General features: G+C 38.3%; 1 long non-coding RNA gene across 1 annotated transcript in view; it reads right to left on the bottom strand.

Annotated features, from left to right (window-relative positions):
* Positions 1–22,610, bottom strand: part of LOC141933358 (uncharacterized) — a 41,269-nt gene extending 18,659 nt beyond the window's left edge. Inside the window, exons 1-2 of the long non-coding RNA XR_012626073.1 lie at positions 22,549–22,610; positions 14,989–15,072 (exon numbers count right to left, since the gene is read on the bottom strand). This is a non-coding gene — a long non-coding RNA (uncharacterized LOC141933358). The remainder of the gene's footprint in view (positions 1–14,988; positions 15,073–22,548) is intronic.
* Between the last annotated feature and the right edge of the window lie 625 nt (positions 22,611–23,235).

Genomic DNA, 23,235 nt, shown 5'->3' with positions numbered 1-23,235 from the left:
ACAGCAAGAGAACAACTCACAAGCAACATGCAGGAAAGAATTGTTGTTCCCACTTTCATAGCAAATCAATTCAACAGCAAGGAAGGCTTCATTGGATCATGTTTTTATTTTCCACCAATGTGTTTTTTAAAAGAAAGTCACACAAGTTATTCCCTATTACTGTCAGTAAAGCACACTGGTGTGAAGCATTCATACAAGTAACCTCAGATGCAGATGTATATGAAATTATTTCTTTTCAGTTTCACAAGAACAGAAATAAAGGAGATTTCCAAAAGCCAGGTTCTTTACATTGATTTTGCACTTTCCTCCCTCTCCTTGATAACAGTGCAAATTCAAGTATACATAGCTGGACAACCCATCCTATTAGGAGGCAAGATTTCAGTTTCCAATACAGGAATGGTATTTGCAAGTCAAAGCTTTTCAGGACAGGCTGCAGCAGTTTGAGATTTCAAAGAGAAAAGGTCTGATACCACTATAGGTGAAAGTGAGATCATTTCTCCATCAATTTAGGATTCAGTGTGAATTCTCTGCAGGACACTAGAGAACCTGAGAAAGCAAACATCAGAAATTCAGCAACACTAAGGCAGTGCAGTGTTTCCACACAGTTCAGAGAAGTCTATTCAAGGCTCAAGGTCTATTAAAATTAGTCTGAAATTAAACAAAGGGTGAAACTAAGAGGCCTTATTTCCTTGGAGAAGAAACACCCCTGCTGCTTGATGCTACCTGAAATAACTCCCAGTTCTGAGTCTGCTTAACCAGCTGCTTGTAATACATGGACTATCCTGCTAAAATGGATGCATCTTAGTCAAAAAAGCAAGGTGCATTGTTTGACACCATATAAGGAAAAAAAAAAAACAAAACCAAACTGCAGCACTTACAAAGCAGTCTCTAAAGTTATCCCCCTCCAGAAACATACTTAGCAGCACAGAATACTAAACAGTGTCTTTAGGCAGTCTGGTATAATAATCATAATTAAAAATGACATTTGATGAGAACTATTTTTACAGAATAAGTAGTGAGACTGTCTGGAAAAAATATTTCACTTTTAAAAGGAAGTGATTGAGGTGTTTGTGTGAAACAAGGAAAGCATGCCTATAAAACCCCAAAATTATACTAATCCAAGGTCAACTCTGCAATAGTATAAGATTCAGTTTAGATGTCATATTGCCACAAATGTCTCTGTTTATTTCTCACACAATTTGGCACTGTTAAATCTTTCTTTCATGCTTCTGTAACATGTTTCGATTTAGCCAGGGTTTATTCCTAGGAATGGTTTCGTGTCAATTCATGACATCAAGTTATCACATGTATGAAACACACAGCATAAGTGCAAACAAATGTTTTGCAATCATCGAGGCAAATATTTAAGATGAGGCTTTGCTTTGCTCATGCTGATGCAGAAATCACAGCTTCACATCCAGGCTAGGTGGCAGGCCAGAGTATGGGACTAAGTAGGCAGGGCTGTTCCTTATCAGCTATGCAGGCCATAGTTGTATGTAAATATTTGCCCTGACCTTTCAGTAGACAAATCAGTAGCTGGATACACGTCTTTCTCTGCTGCTTCCATTCAGCATCAAAGATTGATTAATTAGATGGCATTAATTGGGGACTGCAGCACATAGGGCTGTACTTCCACTGACAGGAGGAGAAGGAAGATGCAGGCCAGTATCAAAAGGCCAGACAGAAAAGAGAAACTTCCCCATTGCCCTCAGTACCTGCTGCACTGGACTCTCAAATGCAGCAAGACCATGTTTTACCTTATTTAGGACATTCATTTTTGCACCCATAGAAGAAAAAGAGCTTGCTGTTGTTAACAGCTGAAATACTAATCTGGATAACATCTTGCTCTTCTTTTAATTCACTTTGAGTCTGTCCCCAAGTGGCATGTCAGGACAAAGAAGGGTAAAATGAATGTAGTGCACAGCTGCATACGTACCTCACAGGCTGCCAGCCAGCTCACAAAAAGCCTTTTGTCTACATGGGCTGTTTGAAGACAACAAATGCTGGTGGCCCAAAAGATTGCCCCTGCGATGCCACTTGCAGCCCAGAATCAGGTTCTGGCTGTTAACACCAGATCAGATTGAGGTTGTACCAGCCATCATGTTCTTGTGCCAAGTCCTCAGTTGCACAGCAAATTTACCAAGGTTAGCAAAATGTTATGGACCTTCCCCAGCTGAAGATGTGGGTTTTATTTAACTATACGGAATGTGTGCATAATATTAGACTGTGAGCAAGATGCCACAGCCATTAAAAAGCTGTCTGGTGTGTTGAATGCCTAAGGGTATGCAGATGACTCACTGAAACTTTGTTAAAACACAAGACATCTGCTTGAATATGTTTCCTGTCAGTCCTTTTGCACGTCTGGAAATAATGGGCTAGAGATTCTCTCTTACTCCACCAGCCCTGGCACCAAAGGACTGGAAAACTGCTGTAAGCCACGGTCTGGGATTCCCCTTTGAATCATGGGTGTTGTGGCTTGGCTATGGGCGGTAAAGGGAGCCCCTCTCTCTCACAGTCCTGAAGGAGAGGGCACAGCTGAGGCAATGGCTCTGCAGCCCCCCAGCAGCCCCAGCTGCTGCAGCGGCTCATTCTCCCTGTGCTCCAGCCATGCCAAGGCCCATGCCGACTCCCCAGCAGCTATAAACTGCTGCAAAGCCATTTTTATTGCCTCTTAGGAGATCAGTGTTCATCTTATATCATCATACTTACAACTGTGACATCACAGTTCTATGCACAGCAATAATAGTGATGATTCCAATGACACTGTGATGTCACACTAAAATTATGAAGGAGATAATTCCCTATTAATGGCACTGAATTTTCTTCAAGAAGGAGACTGTAAACTACAATAAGAAACACTTTCAAAAAACCCCCAGAAAACAGTTTGCCAAATCTTTTGGTAAGATATGATTCTGAAGATGCAGCTCTCATCACACAACCTGACTTCAAAGAAAGTGTTAGCATATAAGATACATAGATACGCACTACTGTACAAACATGTGATGAATAACAAAGCAAAGTCACTGGCTTGCCTGTAACTGCTCTACCTTAAACTGCATGTATTTAAATTTTTTTCCCCCCCTGTTAAAGGGTCAGACCTAATTGTGTTACTTTGAGAAGAGACCATTTCATCTACAAATGAACACTCATAAAAAATAAAGCGAAGCACCAGATGCTGCCATGGAACATTCCTCAGAGTTTTCATGTGATGTTTGCATCTGTTCAGCTGGAAGAGTGACTGTTTCAAACAAACTAATAGCTTTTAAGTGGTGAGAAAAAAGAGCAAAAAGGCAAAATACACTAGAAGGCACTGGGAAAAAAGTTAACAAGAACGTCTGTATTGGAATGATGGCACTCAGATAAAGTTTTGGATTGAAACTTGGGTTACTAACAGAAACAATTTAAAGCTGCCAGAGATGCAAACAATTATTTCCTGGTAAAGCAGCAAGAAGGGAACTATTTTTCACATGCATAAAAATGCGAAGTTTTAGAGGCAGAGATCTGTCTCATGTTAACTTACTTCTTCCTGCAAGCTTTGGGAACATTACAATTTTGCTGAAGAGTTAGCCTAACAGAAGATCTAAGTAGATGTTGATATCTAGTGAAACACTAGGGAATGAGAAATTTTGGTTTAAGTGCTTTCTTTAGTTCTATTCCTTCTTACTGAGTTATAGACAACTGCATGTCAACAGTATTTCTGTTCCTATTTTTTAATCTTCAATTCACCATCTTGTCATCTTAATAAGCACAGGTAGTCTTCAAAAAGTTAATTTGTCTAGAGTGAATATAACAAATCCCACCAGTAAATCTTCATATGCTTTACAAGTCATCTCAATTAACACTCTACCCTTTTAGAACATCCTTATGGAATTGTACTTTTTGAGAATTATGCCCACTTTACAGAAGAGGAAAGTGAGCCAACAAAAATAGGTTAATTAGCCCAGGCCACAAGAAATACCAGTAAAAATGGGATCTAGCAACAAGAATTTCTGTTTTTCAGACCAACACTGCATTTAGTTGCTATATAATAATTAAGCATCCAAAAAAAATCACAGGATGTTCAACTATTTAGTCACTGATGTATAAGATACACAGAACACCTACCACATGTGCCCATCATGAGTTTCTCCCGTAAAGCAAAGAACAGCCCTGTATATCATCTATATACAGATGACAATGTTGTGTATTATCTCAGGTCTTACTGGCTCCAGTGGGTGATAGACACCTTCTACCCCTTCCCCCAGGGAAGCTCTTTTTGCCTTCTAAAACAATCCAAAGGCTCACACTTGCCAACAGAACAGCCCTAGCACACAACTGAAGAAGGCAATTAGTGCATTTGCCAAACAGAAGTGACAGAGAAATGGAAAATGTTGTGATTTTAAAAGTGTTGTACTGGGAGTAAAATACCTTATTTCCTGCAATGGAAGTAGAACCACAGAAGTAGCATATGAGCTTTTAGCAAGATAGAAATGGAAAGAAAAAAGCCCAAACATGCTGCTGTTCTGCCTTTTTCATAATCAGTCCTGCAATTTTACTTACACTTCTCTTATGCATTGGCCAGATGTGGTTTGCACTGAACCAATTTTGACTGCCTACAACATCCATACTTAACTACCTCTTAAAAGCAGGATTTTTGACCCAGCAGTTCTCAATGAAGGCAACTGTTCTTAAATTAGAGTTTAATTTGATCTAGCATCTAAAACAGTGGGAGGTTTGTAAGCTTGCCAAGTATTGATCCTAAAGACTCGTGCCTGGCAAATCTGATTGAGTGTTCTGTGGTCTTCCCTCAACCTCAGCATCCGAAACAAATGAGGAAGAATTTACTTTTTTGTGATGCTTTAATTGTTATGGTTACACTGCCAGCAGAGGGGAAGTCAGGATCTCAAACCAGTAGGAAAAGATGTTCAGAGGGGGGTTTTTGGGGTGGGTGGTGTGGTGGTTTTGGGTTTTTTGGTGGTTGTTTGTTTTGTTTTGGTTTTAAGTACACACAATATTTTTTTTCTTCATTTATGAAGAAAATATCACCTAGCGAAGGTGATGGCTTTTACAAAGCTTGTTATCATATGGGCTACTGTTAGCTACTCTACAAGCAATAAGAAAAATGTTAAAAGCATTTGGTATTAAGTGTCTTCCGCCTCCACCAGTAAAAAAGCTGCACCCTCTCAAACACTTCACCATTGCTATTTCACTCTTAAAAATAAAAGCTTTTCGCCTCAACTGCAAATAAGAAATGTCTAAGAGAGACTAACACACCTCTGGGTCCCGGGGAACTTTTTTTGATGTATTTGTAACCAGTTACATGTGCCAAGAAAAAAACCCTCTTGTCTCTTCAATATGCTCTTATATAATTTGGCACAGGGCATAAGTAAATCAGCTGGTGAGCAGTGCCTGAACGAGACCCTGAAACAGTAGCTTCAGTCTTTATATAATATCTTCCAGCCTTCTCTTTATAATTTAATACCTAGTCACAACAAGAGATAAATCTTTAATGGCACTACACAATTTGGGTAGGTAGAGGAGGAGTTTATTTCATCAGAAGACTGTCATGCCTGGAGTTTGAGGACAGCTTTTCATACTGAGTTTTTATTGCCCTTGGTCTGTTATTCATTGACAGAATTTATTAAATTAGTGTTCTATTAACCCAACACATACTTTGATCAAAATCTCACTGTGGTAGTTGCTCAGATGTCTGATCTACTCTCTCTTCAGGGTTGGATTTGTTATAAAAGTTAAACTAAAAACAGAGAGGGTCAGATGCATGTTTCTGAGCCTTTTGCCTCAAGGTGACTGATGAATCAGGAATGAAGAGGTAACACCCATGCTTCTCAAAACAACTGTGGAATACTTCAGCTGCGCTTCCTTTCCCTTGTTTTACCAACTTTTTTCCTTTTTGAACCAAATTTCTTGCCACCAGTAATTGGCAAGAAATTTTGGCCAACACTAGGAAATATGTTATTCTTTGCTCTTCCATTCACATTAGAATTTATTTTTGTGATAAAAGGAGACAATTCAGTCTTTTCCATTGGCACAATTTTCACCTGAAGCCTTTCTTATAGCTTTGCTAAAATAAGATCCCCTTTTTAATAATAGGTACTGCCTAGAAACAGGCTGGTTACTGGACAATTTGTTCAGACTTTATGCACAGAGTCTACCCATTAGATGACCAGAAAATTTGCTTGTAATAGATGCTTTCATATGCTGGCAGGAGCTCTATGTACTGGAAGACTATTTCATCTCAAGGTAGGGATGAACTCATGTGCTGTTTTGAGGTGTCTGGTTCAGTCAGAAAGTTCTAATTTTCCTCACTATGGAGGTAACAAGCAGAAGACTTTTTAAAAAAAGTCTGCAGAGAGATAAATGTACATATTCCTATTTTTTCAATACAACAGCTCTTCTGACAGATGTTCTTTCATTTCTCCTAGGATCCATCAGTATGGATTACAAAGAGACAGTGTAGTTTGGACTAGAAACAGCCTCTCTGCTTGTAATCTAAGTGCTCTTAAAAAGACACCGGTTGAGTAAGAACAGTTTGTCCTTTTATCAAGAAGCGTTCTCTACCTGAGAAGTGGCAGAAGTTTTTCAGTCATTTGTTAACTGTACTCTACTTTTCTATTCACTCTAAGTTAGAATACCTAACAGGAGCTATATTAAGATTGCTAACACACAACTCATTCTTTCCATCACACTTTTACCACCAGATTTAAATACCTATCAACTAATAGCTACCAGGTAGATTTTGAGATGGGAATATCATTTGGAGATATTTTTTTCCATTCAGCACCATTGTGCTAATGTAAAACACAAGTTGTTTGCGCTGTGTAAACATCAGGAGACATTTAGTGAACATACAGCTGGACTAATCATGAAACCTTCACTTCAATTTAAAAAAATATTCTCCCCAGGCTTTTTTTTTTTTTTTTTTTTTTTTTTTCCCCCAAGGCATACTTGATTCAGTGCTAGTCAGGTAGATACTAAAATATGGTGTTTAGTGAGAGACAACTCCTCCACCCTCCTCCACCCTTTTGGAAAAAGCTGGGAACTACTGAAAAGCTAAGGCTGGAAGTGGATCACAGTTTGTCACCTAGATCTCAGTCCTCAAGGCTCTGAGCTTTTCTCAAAGGTGTTTTTATCATGATGTTCACCACTGCTTTTTTACTTTGTTTATTCAGTGGACAATGACTCACTGTCTAGGTTTAAGAGCAATTGACAATTCAGAAGGATTTCCTGTTGAAAGGAAGGCCATCTCTACATTAACCTGCCCAACTGGTTTAAACAAACTCTATTTGGCTCTTGTAGATACCACAAAGAGTCTTTGTTTCCCACAGATTTTTAGTTTTTTCCCCATTTTACTTCTTTCAGGTTGCAATTACTTCTTTTGTTGCATGTAAATCATTCAATTGCTAGGAAATGTAAATTGGTACAATTTTACATATCTCAAAATGTGTTACACACGCCCCTCCCATCATGTTTACAAAAGTGATACAAATTCTGATTTTAAAAAAACCCACAAAACTTCTTACCCGAGTCCCTCTTCTTTCCAAGAACTGAAAAGCCATCACTACTTTTCTGCAGTCTACTCTAGAGATAATGATCCCCAACTAACAGGGTTAAGATTTTTTTTTTAAAAAGTCAGCCTTTTATTGCTTACAGATTGATACACATTCAATATCCTCTTTTATAGGAAGTATTCCTTTTGACCCAAGAGGACCTAATCAAGAGCCACACCACTGCCAGCACTGAGGGAGTTCTGCAGGGGATCGTCCCTAAGGGACATGTATGAGAGCACATGTGGCTTTGGTGTCCTGGCAGCATCAGTGGCACAGCATCTGTGTTGTCCCAGATGCAGTGGGGATCCCACTATTCACCAGCAGGAGTGAGGGGAGGCAGAGAAGGGAACTACTCTTCAGTTGCCCTGGGATATTCAGCTCTGCAAGCTGTTCAACATTTCTCAGATTAAACTTTTCAGATAAATATTGGTTTTGCTGAAAACTGTTGATTTTCAAAGGAGCATAATGGAACCATCAAGAGATATCTGTAGGAGGTCAGAGGAAAGTCATTAAAATAACACCTTCAGTCAAGGAAAAGAATCAAACTTGTGGGCATTTTTGAACACAACAACAAGAATTTAAAAACCCAGTAAATTATGGTTCTCATAAGTGAGGAGGAGAAATTAATTTCACTTTTGTTTTTAAATAAGAAGAATCCAGAATGACATGCTTCTCAACACAGTATGGCCTATAGTTTTAACTGCTACTTTTTGAAAGACCTTATGACTAGATTAAGCAAAATCAAAAACAACCCAAAAAACCAACCAACATATTTTCATTAAGAGAAAGTTTTGTTAGATTCCTTCTGGAGAACTGGAGCCAGACTCCTCATCTACAGACGTATAGAAAAAGGGAAAAATTATGAAAACTTGTATAAATATGGAAAAAAAACCCAAGAATTGTTTTGAGATCTAAGGCTATTTTCTGTCAGTTTTTTTCAAAATAATTCAACCAAATGACCTGCAGATAAAGAATAAGACTAACTTCTAAAATCTTTGAAGAGTACATAATTTCAGCAAGTTCAGTGATTTGGAATTAAAATAATTTTTCATTAAAAAAACCATAAGAGGTCTAAAGCAGTGTTTAAAGCAGAAAATCAACTGAAATCTGCACCAATCTGGACTGCAAAACCACCTTTAATTATTTTTTCATTTTTGTGCCAAGATGGCTCCCATGCTGGGAGTGTGAATAGAATACACTGTTCATTTGGGCTATTTTTACAAAAAAACCCCACTTGAGTTAAAACATAATTGAATATTTCTGCAATTAGACATTTATGTCAGTCGCTTCATTGGTTGCTTCTGGGACTGCAGTTGGTTCTGAAGTATAGGTAGGCAGTCTGTGAAAATATACTCTTTTTAGGTGCATTGTTAATGGAGAAAGATTAATCTCTTTCAAAAAATGCGGAACTGCCCTGTAGTTCTTGGAATGCAGACTGAGGGGGGAAGCCATCCCAACCCCAGCTCCCAGTACAGGCTGTGCAAAAGTGTTGCCCTTTCGTGGCTCTTGTTGCACTGATGTCTATGAATCATACTAAAATTATATATACACCCACCTCTAACATCTAAGAACAGGTCTTCAGCTTCAGTAGAAGTAGCTTTGCTCACATGGGGAAAACGGCACTGGTGTTTCAAGATATCCATTTATTAAAGAGCGGATTTCAGAACTATGTGGGTAATTTATAATAAGTATGCAAAGCAAGAACAATATTTTCTTGTGAATTTCTTCTTAGTAGATGTTTTACACCTTAAATATTTTTTAAACAAAAATAATGTGTAATAATTATCCAGCAGACAATTCAGGAGCTATACTTAAAATATAAGGTATTTTGAAAATGGACACAAACATGTTGATTTTCCTATTCAGATGATTAACCAATCTTTTTTTACTCTGCGAATGCTGCATTTCTGAAATCAAGGCTTGCTTAAAAATGAAGTTTCCAAGTATATTCCTGCAAGTAATACTGCTTGCTTAGGTGTTTGTTGAAAGGAAGCACAAACAGGACTCAAGTACAAACAAAGCACATGTAAGTATTCAGATAAGTATTTGTGGAAAGATGTGTTTGTCAGGCTACGGTTCCCACCATCAATAAATGTTCAAATCACATCATAAGGTTTAAGGAAGAAGCATTTCTGCACCAACACATCCTAGTTCAGCTGTCCAAAGGCATCACCTTTCTCATGTCTGGATACCCAGAACAGTTTTTCTGTCTTCAAATGTTAAACTGCATTAAGTATGGGGCGGCCCTTCCCCCCAAAAAACCCCCACAAAATATCCCCCTCCCCCCCCCCCCCAACCCCCCAAACCAGAGAACTTCTTTTCTTGATCCTTGGAGGGGAAGTCCATTGGGGATAGGGAAGACAGGGGCAGAGGCAAGGGATGGAGGAGTCACCACTTCCCCTGGCTGTAGGCAACACACTAGCTTGCTCAGGCCACTGAGCAGCAGCTGCCACTGAGGACTCCTGAGTAATTTTGAGACCCTATCTCACAACTGTGAAATGTGCTAGGCAGTGTAGCTTTTTGCTTTAATTGGAACACTACTAATTTGGCCAATAGCATAAATCTTGGAGGGCTGTCAAACGTAGTCTGTGTTTTCTATCCAGGAGGCATGTTTGTTATTGTTAGTGCCTCACCTACATACATTACTATATTTCTTCTGAAGACTTCTTGCTAAGGAAAAACAAACAAATATAAAGTGAGATATTATAATCCACCCAGAAGTATGATGTTTTCCCATTTCCCTGCCTCTATATGTATGACTTCTGGTTTATAGAAAAACACTGAATAGACCAGATTTATAAAAAAAAATCAAGGCACACTGAAATATTTGAGTTTGTAAAATACATGTTCCTACTATGCTGTACCACTTCTTATGTCCCTTCAGAAGTGCTGACTAGTGTCCATAGGAATGCACTGTGATTTTCTCGTGTCCTGTGAGGACAAGGCACAAGAACCCCCCACAGGTACACAGGTAACACTGAACATGGGATATGTGGTGGTAATCCTGCATAAATGAGCCTGTTCTAGCCCAACTAATTCACCATTCACATAACTCTGAGCTATAAGTAAACAACATTTTTTGTTTAATTTCAGTGATAATTCAGTCTCATCATGTCCCTACAATTTCATTCTTGTTCTTAGTTTTGCTTTTTATTCTGATCTGGATCACATCTTTCCTACTGCTATGCAAACACCCACCTCTCCAGGTTATTCCAAATCCTCTTCATCCATTACATGCATAGACATTTCAAGAGCAACTAGTGATTTGGTGAATTTCCATATCTACTCAAACATCCAGATGTAGACAGTTTAACATTCCTAGGGTATTTTTCCCATAGTACAATGTGGGATCAAAATCAGGGCACCTCAAATAGAAAGTTATCCTTTAAAATTTTGACTGCTTTTTCAATGTAATTTAGCTTCTCCTTCCTAGAAGCCACATTCCTAAGAGTTACCCTCATATCTCTATGACTTGTAAAATCTAAAAGTCAGATTTTATTGGTTTTATTTTAAATTTGAAAGTTTTAATAAGATATTCTCTTGTTATTTCAGTGGATACTTACCTTAAGGCTCTAAAGTTGTTCTAAATAACAAAGACTTACTGAAATGACAGTCTAGTTACAATTTAATAGTCGGTTATTTAAGCATTGTCAGAATAGAAGTTGGTTAAATAATGGGGAAAAAATAAGGAACATCAGAGTTTAAGGTGAAAGTCCCTTTAGGCTGCAAACTGGGAGCTTGCCCAGATTCTTAACTCTAGGTGTCATTGCTTAATGGCTATGGAGCTGTCAACGTGAAGCTTTTTTACAGCCCATACAGGTACATGCTGGTCTTCCCTAAATTTCAACGGTGATATTATCCAATTTGTTGACAAGAACTGTCCATTCACCTTTTCAGTGCCTCTCTTTGTAGACAAGTACCAGGCTGCCAACTCCACTGCTCAGCACTGCAGGCATTTGGCAGGAGCAGGCAGGAAGGGCAGGGGGTGCCATAGAAGGCAGGGACCCAAGGGGCCCCCAGCTGCAGTGGGGATCTCCAGTGCACTCAGCCCCTGACTGACAAAATCTGGAGTCCAATCTTATCACAGCTGTGAGGTTCTCCTCAAACATATGTTACGGTAACTAGACCACAGTAATACTTCAAAGTAGCATTTTTTCGGTTGTTTTCTTGTTTTTAAAGGATATTTTCCTTGATGCATATTATAGGTCATTTTCTGTCTTACTTTAATACATTTTTTCACAACTTGCTTCTGAAATCTCTGCTCTATTTGCTCTTACACTTTGCAGCCAACATGAAGTAGAGTACGAGTGTGTATGAGTTCACATGATCTTTTGTCAGCTTCCATGCTTATAACCGGATATCTCAAGATTTTAACTGGGCCAGCATGCTTTGACAAGGATATTGAAAACAAATCTCTGGTCTCTTCTGAAGCTACAAGATAATTAAAGTCTTACTTTCAAAGGAAATAAAGTATATAGCACAAATGCTCAATAGGTAATGAACTTTTTTAAATATCTGTGAGCAAGGGTGACAGAAAACATTCTCAAGACCTTCACATGTTTTATCCCCTGTATTTTTCATATCTGTTGGTAGGAGAGAAGCAACGAAGAACCTGCCGTTCTCTTTCTCTTTCCTCCCCAAGGACTCTCTGACTGTATGTTTGATATCACCTGACCAGGACCTGTCCTTCAAGCCAAGATTGATTAAACACCATAAGGTAATCAAATGGCAGACATCAGCAAGGACATAAAGCAGTATTTGTCCTACACACAATACCTTGCCCCAAGGCTTATAAAAGTACAACAACAGCAAGTTACAGCATACAGCAACTTATGACTGGAGTTTGGAAACTCATGACTGCTAATAAAGTTTGTTGACAAACACCTGCCCAATGTATTATCTACCCATCTGCCTGGATAGCACTCTTGTAAGCTTACAATATGTTTTTCTGGGCTAAGGAGGAACACTCTGCTTAATTTTCCATAGCATATTTAATTCATTAGGTAAAAAAACACATCTAAAAAACATTAAAAACTAATAAATTCAGAACAAGGTTCATTTGACAGCCTGAAAGGCTATCTACATAAAAGAGTAATTTCATAGAAAAGGAGTAATAGAAACCACAGAGACAGTCCCAGGATGTCTTTCATACTGTGTCTTTTGTACACTTTTGTGTATAGAAGTGGTGGAAAAACAACTTCATAATTAGCACAGGTATCTGGGTACCTGAAACTGTGAAACTGTTCTCACAGCGTAGGACAAATAGCAGAGCAGATCTAGCTAGCCAAGATGAAACACTAGGCTGCTGTCAGGCTGCAAGCTAGCTTGTTTACTGTGCTGTCTACACAGCACATGCTTATGATGCCAAGTATGCCCCAACACTGCTAGCCTGAGAAGCTTAAAAAAAAATCATAAGCCATTCCACCCTAATACTCACACAAAGACTATATTAACTTTCCATAAGACTCACTGTAAAGTTTTGGTCTCTCTTTCCCCAGGACCTTAATCATTCTCCTAGTCTTCCTATCTGCAAAGACTTTTCAAACAAACTGTCATGCTTATAAAAAATACTTCCTACCAAAAGATCCCCAAAACAATGCAAACAAAACTATATATTTTTTAATCAATATGAATCACTGAGCTTGAAGTTGAAGAGCAGCACAAACGGTGCCTCTCATTGCACTGTGATCATCTTTACCGTTATTTATAAGTGCTAACAAAAAGTTCTTGGCTCACTGTTGACCTGAATGAGTATCTGCTATTTGGGCACTCCAGAAAACGCACTGAATGCCTTTTGGTCTCAGTGCCTTGTACTTTCTTGCTCTGCAGTAACGGGGCTCACTAAGAGAAAGTGAAACCATGAACCTTGTTAGAGATTCAGTTTTCAGAAAGCCTTGAGGCTCCAGCACATCAGCATTTGGTTCAGGTGTGGATGACAGTAGCATCTGGACTTGCTGAATAATGAACTTTCAGACAGATTCAATTCAGCTGAAAATTTCACAATTAGACGTCTGGGAGCGCTATGACAGCTGAGACATATAAATATATATTTATGTATAAAAGCATGTGGGTTTTTATGGATACATGCACATTTTCTTAAAAAGGGGCAAACCCCATCAATAAGTACTGTTTCATGGTTTCTTCAGGAGTGGGCAGCTGCTTCAATGGAGGTACGCTGCCTGTAAGATACAACTTCACAAGGGAAAGGAAAATGTCATTATATAAATACATTACCTATTCCGAACTGTCATTTTAATTACAATTCATTATTGAATTCCAGCTCTAGGCTTAATACAAAGGGGCTGCATTAATATCTAATGGAGTATTATAACACTCTACTTGTTAACTTAGTACTCTGAATCTCACCATAACCACTCACTTCGGCTCTGAAAATCAGAACTTGGATAAGAATGCAGAGTCCTACATAACCTAATACACCATTTTCAGAAAATGCTGTATAAAAAGTTCAGAGCAGCAGTGAGTGGATGCAGTTGTCAAGTACCCTTTTTCAAGGATGGTAAAAAGCCTTTCCCTAAATGCATTTTGATCATTCTAGAAGAGCTTTTATTTTGATTTCATGACAGTTTGTTCGGCAGAAAGCCATATGGGCAGAAAATTAGAGTGCCTTCATTACAGAGCTACCCCAAAGACCAGTTCTAGAAATAATACACTAAAATGTTTTCAGAGGATGGGACAGATTTATTATTTCAGTCCAAGACTGATGCTCCACCACAATACAAATAAATAGATAGATGAAGTTAGTGCAAAAAAAGTTACTAATAAATACTAAGATGCAAAATTTCACCTTCAAATATCACTTTCTATTACCCGAAATAAAGATTGGCTTTGAAGAGACACACATCACAGACAGCTTATATAAATTCAAACATTAGCTTAGTTCTAAATTTAAATCTTGGACTTTAAATTATCTGCACATATTTACCTAGACATGCATACAATCTTTTCTAGGAAGGCTGAGTGTGACAGTCAAGCCCAAAGATAGCAGAAAGGCTGGAATCAAGGAATGGTGACTGACCTTCTGTGTTGTCTTCCTTTCAGTGAAAAGAGAAGCAGCCATTTCTAACATATTTAAGTGGCATGGGTACCATTCCAGTTGAGAAACACCACCAACAACAAAAAAGATACCTTATTCTGATAAACAAGATGATGCACAAAGAACTTCAAAGACCCAGGGTTTTTCTGTGAAGGTCTAGAGTAGCGCTGGAGGGGTGACATTGTACTCTGGGCACACTTGCAAGGAAGTGGGATAACATTCAGTGAGATTGAACAATTTTTACTCCATTAGTTGGCATTACATTAAAAAAGGAAACCTAAATGAACAAGTACGTGCCTTGTTTATATGTCAGAATGAAATAGATGTTAAAAAGAATCTTTCTCCCTCATTTCTTCTATCAATCACTTATCTCATGTCTTTCCTCACATGTTCAAGTTGAGCTCATCCTTTTGTGCAAAGACTTCTAACACAAAGCCTGGATCTGGTTGATTTCTTGGGGTGAGATTCAGCCTGAGAAAAAGCATAGGAAGAATTCAGACTTTAACCTTCGGCTTCCAGACTGCTATGAAGAACAAAGACATCTTTTCACAGGACACCAAACTGATCAGCACTGCACCATCATGCTTTGGATTTCCGGAGGAGATGAAATGACAGGTTTCATTTTTATGGAAGAAGCTCATTTTCAAGGCTTTTTGCTTGCTATTATGTGCCATCAGGAATGAATGCATGTGTAAACTGTGTGTGGGGTGGGGGCAATAGCCTTACCAGTAGAACAGCAGATTTTTGATCCTTCCCTTTCAGAGAAGTCACACAGAACTAAAGCAGCCAAAACAAGTCCTTCCCCAGTACAAAGTCCCTGGCAGAGACATTCCCTCACTTTTCCCTCTTCAGTTTTTGTCACCCTCTACCTAGGGGTCAGTTTGGACCAAAGCTTATTACACTGGAAAAGCCAGGACACACATGGGTAGAAGAAAACAGTCTAATTTGACTCAGTCCCTTCCTACTAGGCAATCTTACCCTGAAGAAAAAATACAAAATATCTTAAAAGTTTAGAGATGCAGCAGATGTCTCAGAAGAGATACTGAAGTCTTTTTGTTCTGAAATAAATTGCTCCAAGGTGATTCTTTCCCTTTGTTATTTTTGGTCTACTGATGCAAAATTGCTATATCATCAACCTGCAGTAACTTTTTTCTTTACTTGCATAGCACCAAGCCTATAGAGGTGACAGCAGAGTGAATTTTGGCCAGTCATATCCTCTTGAGATGTGTTAATGAGGACATTGATCCTGAGGCTTTCTGATGATGTGATTTGGTGATGCTCCAAAACCTCCCAGCTCTGCCATTCTTATAAACGTTGCAATTTAAAAAAAGAAACAAATACCACCACCACCCCCCCCTTCCCCAACCCCAAACCCCAAGAAAGCAGCAGTTGTCATTAAAAAAAACCAAACAAAATAAAAGCACTTTTCACTGAGGTGTCCAAGTGTCTGTCGTAAAAGAAATTAATGAAGTTTGGTCAAACCGAGTCTGATCTCATACATAATGAATACCTAAAGTGACAAACTTGAATGACAGAAAAGTATTACCTGTATTTTTTTTTCTGGAGACTGGTAAAACTTATGTCTCACTTCTGGTTAAGTTAGAAGAAATTAAAGCACCTACACAGTGGAACAAAAATATTCATCTGCCTCATACCTGGCTTTGGAGAGTACAGCTGCAAAATGAATCGCTAGCAGACCAGATGACATTTTTCAAGGCACAGCTAATTTCCATCATTGTAGTTGTGACAAGGAACTGGATTGTTCCCATGTCAACTGACAACCAGGGTTTGACACTCTTACCTGTCCCAATTTTTTAGAGGACCACAAAAAGAGTAGATAGTAAAATAGCAGGTACAGTCAGGCTACAGTATTTTAAGATTATCACTGGTGACTTCCACTGGCAGTAGGGAACATGTTAGTTGCACTAATGGCATTAAAAAGAGATTAAAAATAATTAAGGAAATACAGTGTGTTGTGCCAAAAGAGGTCAGTAAGGTAACATGCTGTAATAAGGTATCATGAGAATGTTAACTACTCAAAGTACATAAGAAACAAAGGTAATTCTTGAAACATCTATTATTACCCTGAATTCCTGACACAGACAGCAGTAAATACTTCCCAAATTTTGTTGTTTGTCCAGAGTAGAAGAAAATGGATAGGGTTGTTTAATTTTATTCTAAATTGAATATTTGGGAGGTTCTAATACAGTAATGGAAGAATATCAAAATACACTGGAACTTATGGAAGAAAGTCAGTGCCTGAGCTTATACTGCTCACAAGAAGATCTGGTCAATTAATTTTTTGAATTTTTTTTCCTAGATGAGATAGTATCAGTTTTATGATGGGGAAAATTTTTTGTAAGGATTTGTAATTCTGACAATGGTAATGACACTGTTTCTTAGGAGGCTCCAATCCAAAGCAAAGCCATCCCAAAAATATCTGTCAGGGTAAATGCAAAAATAGGTTTGACACTTATCTGCGTCAATTGTAGTAGGATTTAAACCCATTGCTTCTGCGTCTCTGAGTACCCTAACAACCAGAAGTATTAGCTATTTTTAGGTAAGAGAAATGAAGCTGAAGAGCAGAAGCAGGCATGCTATTGGAGCAAAAAGACTGACCTGACCTACATTGTAGTAGCTCATGCTTTTAAACGTTTGGACACCACTGTTTCAGTCGTGATGTTTTAGCAACTATGATGTGGTTTTGTTATGATTTTTACAGATTAGTGACAATTATAACATTATAGAGGGTACTGAGGAAAGTCACTTTCCCCAATTTTTATTTTCTCAGTCAAAAAAGGACTCATTTCATGGTAAATCAGTTTAAGTCAACTAGGGTTGAACAGGACCTGAAGTCTAGGACTTAAAAGACCCTGTCTGAAGGAAATCTTCAGTAGAAAAACAGTATAATGAGGGAGTAAAAAGAAATAATTGTTAAAATTTCATTGACAAGATCACTAAATGTTTGAGGCAAAATTTACATAATAAAGATCAATAATTGTCAAAGACCCTAGTCCTAAGCAAAGACTTTCTGCCAACAGTTTCAGCTGTACAAATCAGAGATTTGCCTCAACAGTCATTCCTTAACCTCAGTTTATTTCTCTGTTGCCAAATGTGAATACCATCCCAAACTGTGGAGGTATTTCACACATACCCCTCCATCCCAAATCCAAGCCCAAGGGAAAATTTAATTAGCTACTTCATGCATGCACTCCTGAGGTTTTACCCCTCAGGAGTAAGCATCCAAGCAGACAGATCCCGAATCTCAGCAAATTTGAGTTCCTAGCACAGGACACTCAAAAGCAAGTACCAAAACCCTGGACACCATGAGCAGCTCCTACTTTTTCTCCTTGATTAAGTTTTGCCCAGGTGTTCAGAGCCTAAACCATTAGATCCTTTACAGATGATAATATCTCCTCAGAATTCACATTGCAAGAGCAAAACAAGTTGACTGTTTTCTGAAGCGGTTCTTCAAAAGACGAGTCTTAACCAAACACCTGAATCTTCTTCCCCTCCAAGCCATGAGGATGCAGGAGGATTTAGTATGCGGATCCTGTCAAAGCTATTCTTGGCACCAAAAATGGATTCACTTTATCTTCAACCTCTCCATGGTTTAGCTTACATCTTTGCATCAGATCAGGTTTAAATTGGAGCTTCTTGCAGGCCAGCTTCTAAATGAAAACTACCATAAGAAAAACCGACTTGCTATCTTAGGGCAAACAGTGAGTGTTAAATAGTGCTGGAAACAAATATTTGGGGCCATGACGTCTGTTCAGATTCAAGGTCATTTACCTGACTGCTTTATGTGCCACAGACCTAATGGAAACAGTATACAGCAATTGCTGTAAAGCATCAGCTTCAGACTTGGGGTCAAAGGGGAGAAAGTATGTAAACATCTTCTGGCATTTATTGTTCCTTATTGTTGAAAGGAAGAAGCCAGACATCTCACAGCATGCACGTGCGTACGCAACAGACATACAGAATGTTAGCCCCTGGGTTGGGGGAAGGATCTGTACCCTGTTGAAAAGGATCTCCATTTATTTTGTATTAGAACTAATTAACTGTAAAGTACTTGTCAGTAGAGGAACAGTTTTCTCTTGTGGAACATTCCTGTCAGAGGCACCAGGCAGAAGTAACTGGTGAGCAGGGACACAAGCTGCTCATGAGCATAGGGTGGTTCTGGGCAGAACCCAAGAGGAGGTGGGATGATACATCGCGACATGGTTGTGCTTGACCAGTGGGGCAATCCTGCATGAAGTTCACTGGATAAATGCCCATTTCATTTATACCAAAGGGAAACATATCTATTCTGACCATACTGGAAGCGGTATTGTCCCAATCATGTCTCTCCCAGCCAACTTGAGTCTTTAGAAAAGAACATATCCAGAAAGAAAGCTGAATAACAATCCAGTATTTTCGCTCTAACACCCGACAGCCACGGCACACCCCAGAGTGGTTCAGTGCAAAGGAGGGACCCAAGCTTTGACTCAGTATAGAGCTTTGCGAATCCCACTGCACCAGTCAGCACAAAGTCACCAAATCTCTCAGCTAGTAATGCAGTGCAGTACCTTAGGGACAAGATAGCCAGCAAAGCTACATATGCAACCTCACCTCTCCGGTAACAGGTTTAATCTGTGAGCTCATCACTGCTAGTTTTCTAGGTCACAAGGCCTCACAACAACTCTTTATACTGACATAGAAATAAACGTTCCTGAAAAGCTTTACAGATTTGAAAGGACTGGACACAGATTCTTCACTCTGGAGGGTAGAAGAAGTGTCCTCTCAAGTGAGCCTTTGGCATGCATTCTGTTCCTTAGGATAATCTCAACACAAGAAATAAAATCCTTGCCCAACTTCCTGATGAGTCCTATGATACATACTCTTATTTCTCAAATGGTGACAAAAAACTCTGAGGTAACTGGGTGCTGAAGCTTTAACATTCCCAAATGAGACACTTCCCTAAGATCTGAGGAGTTAGCCTAAAAATGAAAAAAGGACTGCAGCTGTGTCAATCCGAGTGCCAACACTTCTATCCTTGCAGTATGACAATCAGTTTTTTCCTAATATATAATTCACTGCAGCCAAGTGTCAAATCTTAGTAGAGGCCAAGTTCATCCCAGATGTAGGCAGCTACATTAAATTTCCCATAGGTGGCTCAACAGGAGCTCCTATGCTCTTCAGCCATACCAACTCATTCAGAGTTGGCTTGGGTATCTTGTAACATGGTGCTGCACAGGCCATATTCATACTGCTACTAATGTCTGCTGAAAGAGCAAATACTTGCTTGAAATGGTGACAGAAAAGGAATAAAATAATATCAGGTTTTAGGTGTTTTTCTAGCTGCATATTTATTTTGTTTCACAGCACCATACCTCACAGTCTCATGTTTTTCAGATACAATAGCTTTTGCTGTGAAGTGCCAATAGGTGTTCATAGAAATTAACATTTACCTGTATAGATCATTGTGATATGGCATGAGCTATTGCTTTGCCCACTCATTGCACAATACCAGAAAACTCAACTGGGTAAGGTATGTGCAAGTTATTGAAAAAGATAGTTGGAAGAAACTATGAACCTATCAAATTAAAAATATCGACCCATTTATGTTTCAATGACTTAAAATGAACTTAAAAAGATGGAATCATGCATGTCTTTAAAAAAGACAAGTCAGAAGATGTTTCTGACAAATATTTAAGCAAAGCTCAGCAAGAAAAGTGTTCATAAAAAAAAAAAAAAACCCACACCCAGCATCTCCAGTCAAACTCTAGGCAGCGATATCTCCTAGTCACTTCCCAAAGTTTTATTTTTTTCTTATCAGCGTTATCAGACATATCCAACAACTAATCGGAAAGTTCAGTACCACAACAGCAGCAAGTTGCGTTAGATAGACCACAACCCGGAGTGCTACCTATCAGGTATTTTGGAGGGAAAAAAATTTCTAAAAATCTACAGCACCCTCTAGTGACAGTCACCTGCCCCCGCACTTGGCCTTATCAAGTGGTTATGGTGGGGGAAAGGCCTTAGAGCCAGGGAAAAACTTTTCAAAAATATGAACTTGAAGCAGAAAGAGCCGGTGAAACGTCAGTCATTGCACATTGGTTTGAACAAGAGACCAGGGACAGGTGTCAACTTACAGTTGCAAAAGAGTGAAAAAATCCAGCTCATCCACCTACCCATCCAGAGTCTTTCTATAAAGTTTACTGAAAAACTAAATTGGAATTCAGTGCACATACTCTGCTCAAACTTTCTCCTCTTTTCCTGGAACATTAGGTTTAAGAAATCCTTGAAAAGAAAGTTCTTACTAATCAGACCACCCAGCTTCTGTGAAGTCAGAGATTTTTAGTCTCAATTGTTTTTCAAAGTTTTACTATATTGATTCAAATAGCTTAAGAAAATATTAACACTATGCTTAAAATTTAAATATATTTATTTATTCCTCTAGAAAAAGTTTTCATAGAAATCAGTATGTCTTCATTTCCACAATTTTGACAAAAATGTTTCCGCAGGGAAAGCTCAGTATCAAGAAATTCTACTGTTTGTATTTGAAACTCATGTATTCCAAGACTGAGACCCTGAAAATAAAAAAAAAAACCCAAACCCCAAAAAAACTTAAATTCACTCCAATTTAGCATGGAAAAAGTTAAACATAAAAGATTAATACTAGACTGAAAAAATTGAGAACCAAACAGATCATCACAGGATGTAAACAGATACCTGCATGTTGTTCTAGCACTGGCTGTTCACACACACACACAATTTGCCAGGTAGCCTTACCTAAGTCTCACAGCATCTTGACAAGACTGTGCAGGGCTGCACGTACATTGGCATACACCTTCAATTAATTAAGAAAACCAGGCTTATTCCAAAAGTAATTTATTTTAATCTCAAATATTTGAATGCCTTTCAGCCTGAATAGGTAAGTGAAACGCTTCCCACAAGGCTAGTACTTTCCTAACTATGTATTTCTGACTGTCTCTCCTGGGGAAGATGTTGAGAGGGTTAGGGCAGTCACCATTGCCTCTGTCCATTTATGATATCCAATCATTATGCCCCTCAGAGCCAAATAGGTCACTAGATCATTTACCAGCAAGGAATAAAATAATCCCATTAAATTCCATATTCCTATGGTATAGTGAAAAATATCCCCCAAAAGTTTAAGTAAAATAAGAAAATAAGAAAAATGGTTTTCAACTGAAAGTTGGGTACAGAATTTAGGCCTGCTGACTTGTTCACTGGGCTGCACTGCTTTGAAGAAAACTTCAGTGAGATTCCACGCTAAGCAATAATAAGTGATGCACTCACATAAGCACAGAGAATGTTTAAACATTTGGAGAGACTTTTCAGAAACAGTTAAATAAAGTATAATGAAGTGAATAAAGCACAAGGACTGTGCTTTCAAAACCTGCTTTCTCAAAAGTTTTGCTACTTTATTTTTGCTGTTAATCATAGTGAGAAAGCTTCGTGTTCTATCTTAGCACTTTGAATTTCTTGCAGGAGTACCTTTGCCATTGCAGTTTCACAGTTTTAATCATGTTATTTAAATGGTAGCTTTGAGAATATTTTTAACTAAATTTTGATGTTTCTCTTGCAAATAAATATACATCCTTCTGTCTTTAGGAGGCTTTTTCTAAGTTGTCTTTTTTTGGCAGCTGTAAGTTTTTGAAATAAAGCTAAAGTGCAAAGATGCACATAGATGTAGCAATTTAAACCAGTTGATCGTTGTATAAACACCATAAACACCTCAAAGATTATCAAGACAGATGACAAATATATATACACAGTTACTCAAATCTCATGATCCTTTCCATTGCATTTTGAAGCTACCATTAGCTTATGTCACCAAAACCTACAGAAATAAAGACAATTATATTTCCATTCCTCAGATATGAGATACAATATTATCTGTTTTATATAAGTTTTGCTGAAATAGACATATTAATACATTACCATAAATCATTGAACTGATCTTGAGAGCTTAGAAGCACTTCAGCATTTGATTTGTAGTTTGGACTGATCTTCTTTCGTGTTCCCCAACAGCATGTGATTTGTGGCCGCGCCCTGGTAGGATCTAAGTCTTACCAGCTTTCATGTGCTGCTTTGACTTTCTGACCTTCAATTTTAAATGCAAAGTCACTGGCAAGCTATCCCAATGATGCTCACTCCAAAGCTTGCAAGGATTACCTTCAATGCTGGAGAGCTCTGCAGGAGCGATCAAAGTTTAATCTGTTTCTAATTAAAAGCTGATCTGCTTGACCCTGTGCTCTAAAAATATCAAGTGTTTATATAAACTGTTTTTTCTCTCTTATTTTTTTAAAATCCCCGTGATTTTACAACATAGACAATAAAAGAATACAAAGCATTAGAAACATTTTTTTTTTTTTTTAAACTGGTACAGGTAGTTACATTTCAGAATAATTAACAAAAGAAATGTCAAGAGCAACTAGAAGTGCTAAAAGTCAAAAGAATGAAGAAGCAAATTAGTAAGTGAACTCACATTGGATATACATGGCCATTTTTCACTAGAAAGACTATGGGCAATTACAAAACAGCAACAGAGATTATAAAAAACCACTGTTTGTGTGATGTACTTAATTTGAGAGATTTTAGGGTTGTGTTAAGCAAAAGCAGGTAAGA

The sequence above is a fragment of the Strix aluco genome, chromosome 1 (assembly GCF_031877795.1).
Source record: "Strix aluco isolate bStrAlu1 chromosome 1, bStrAlu1.hap1, whole genome shotgun sequence".
Taxonomy (NCBI): domain Eukaryota; kingdom Metazoa; phylum Chordata; class Aves; order Strigiformes; family Strigidae; genus Strix; species Strix aluco.
The sequence above is the reverse complement of the archived record's forward strand: the minus strand, read 5'-3'. Positions and strand labels throughout refer to the sequence as shown.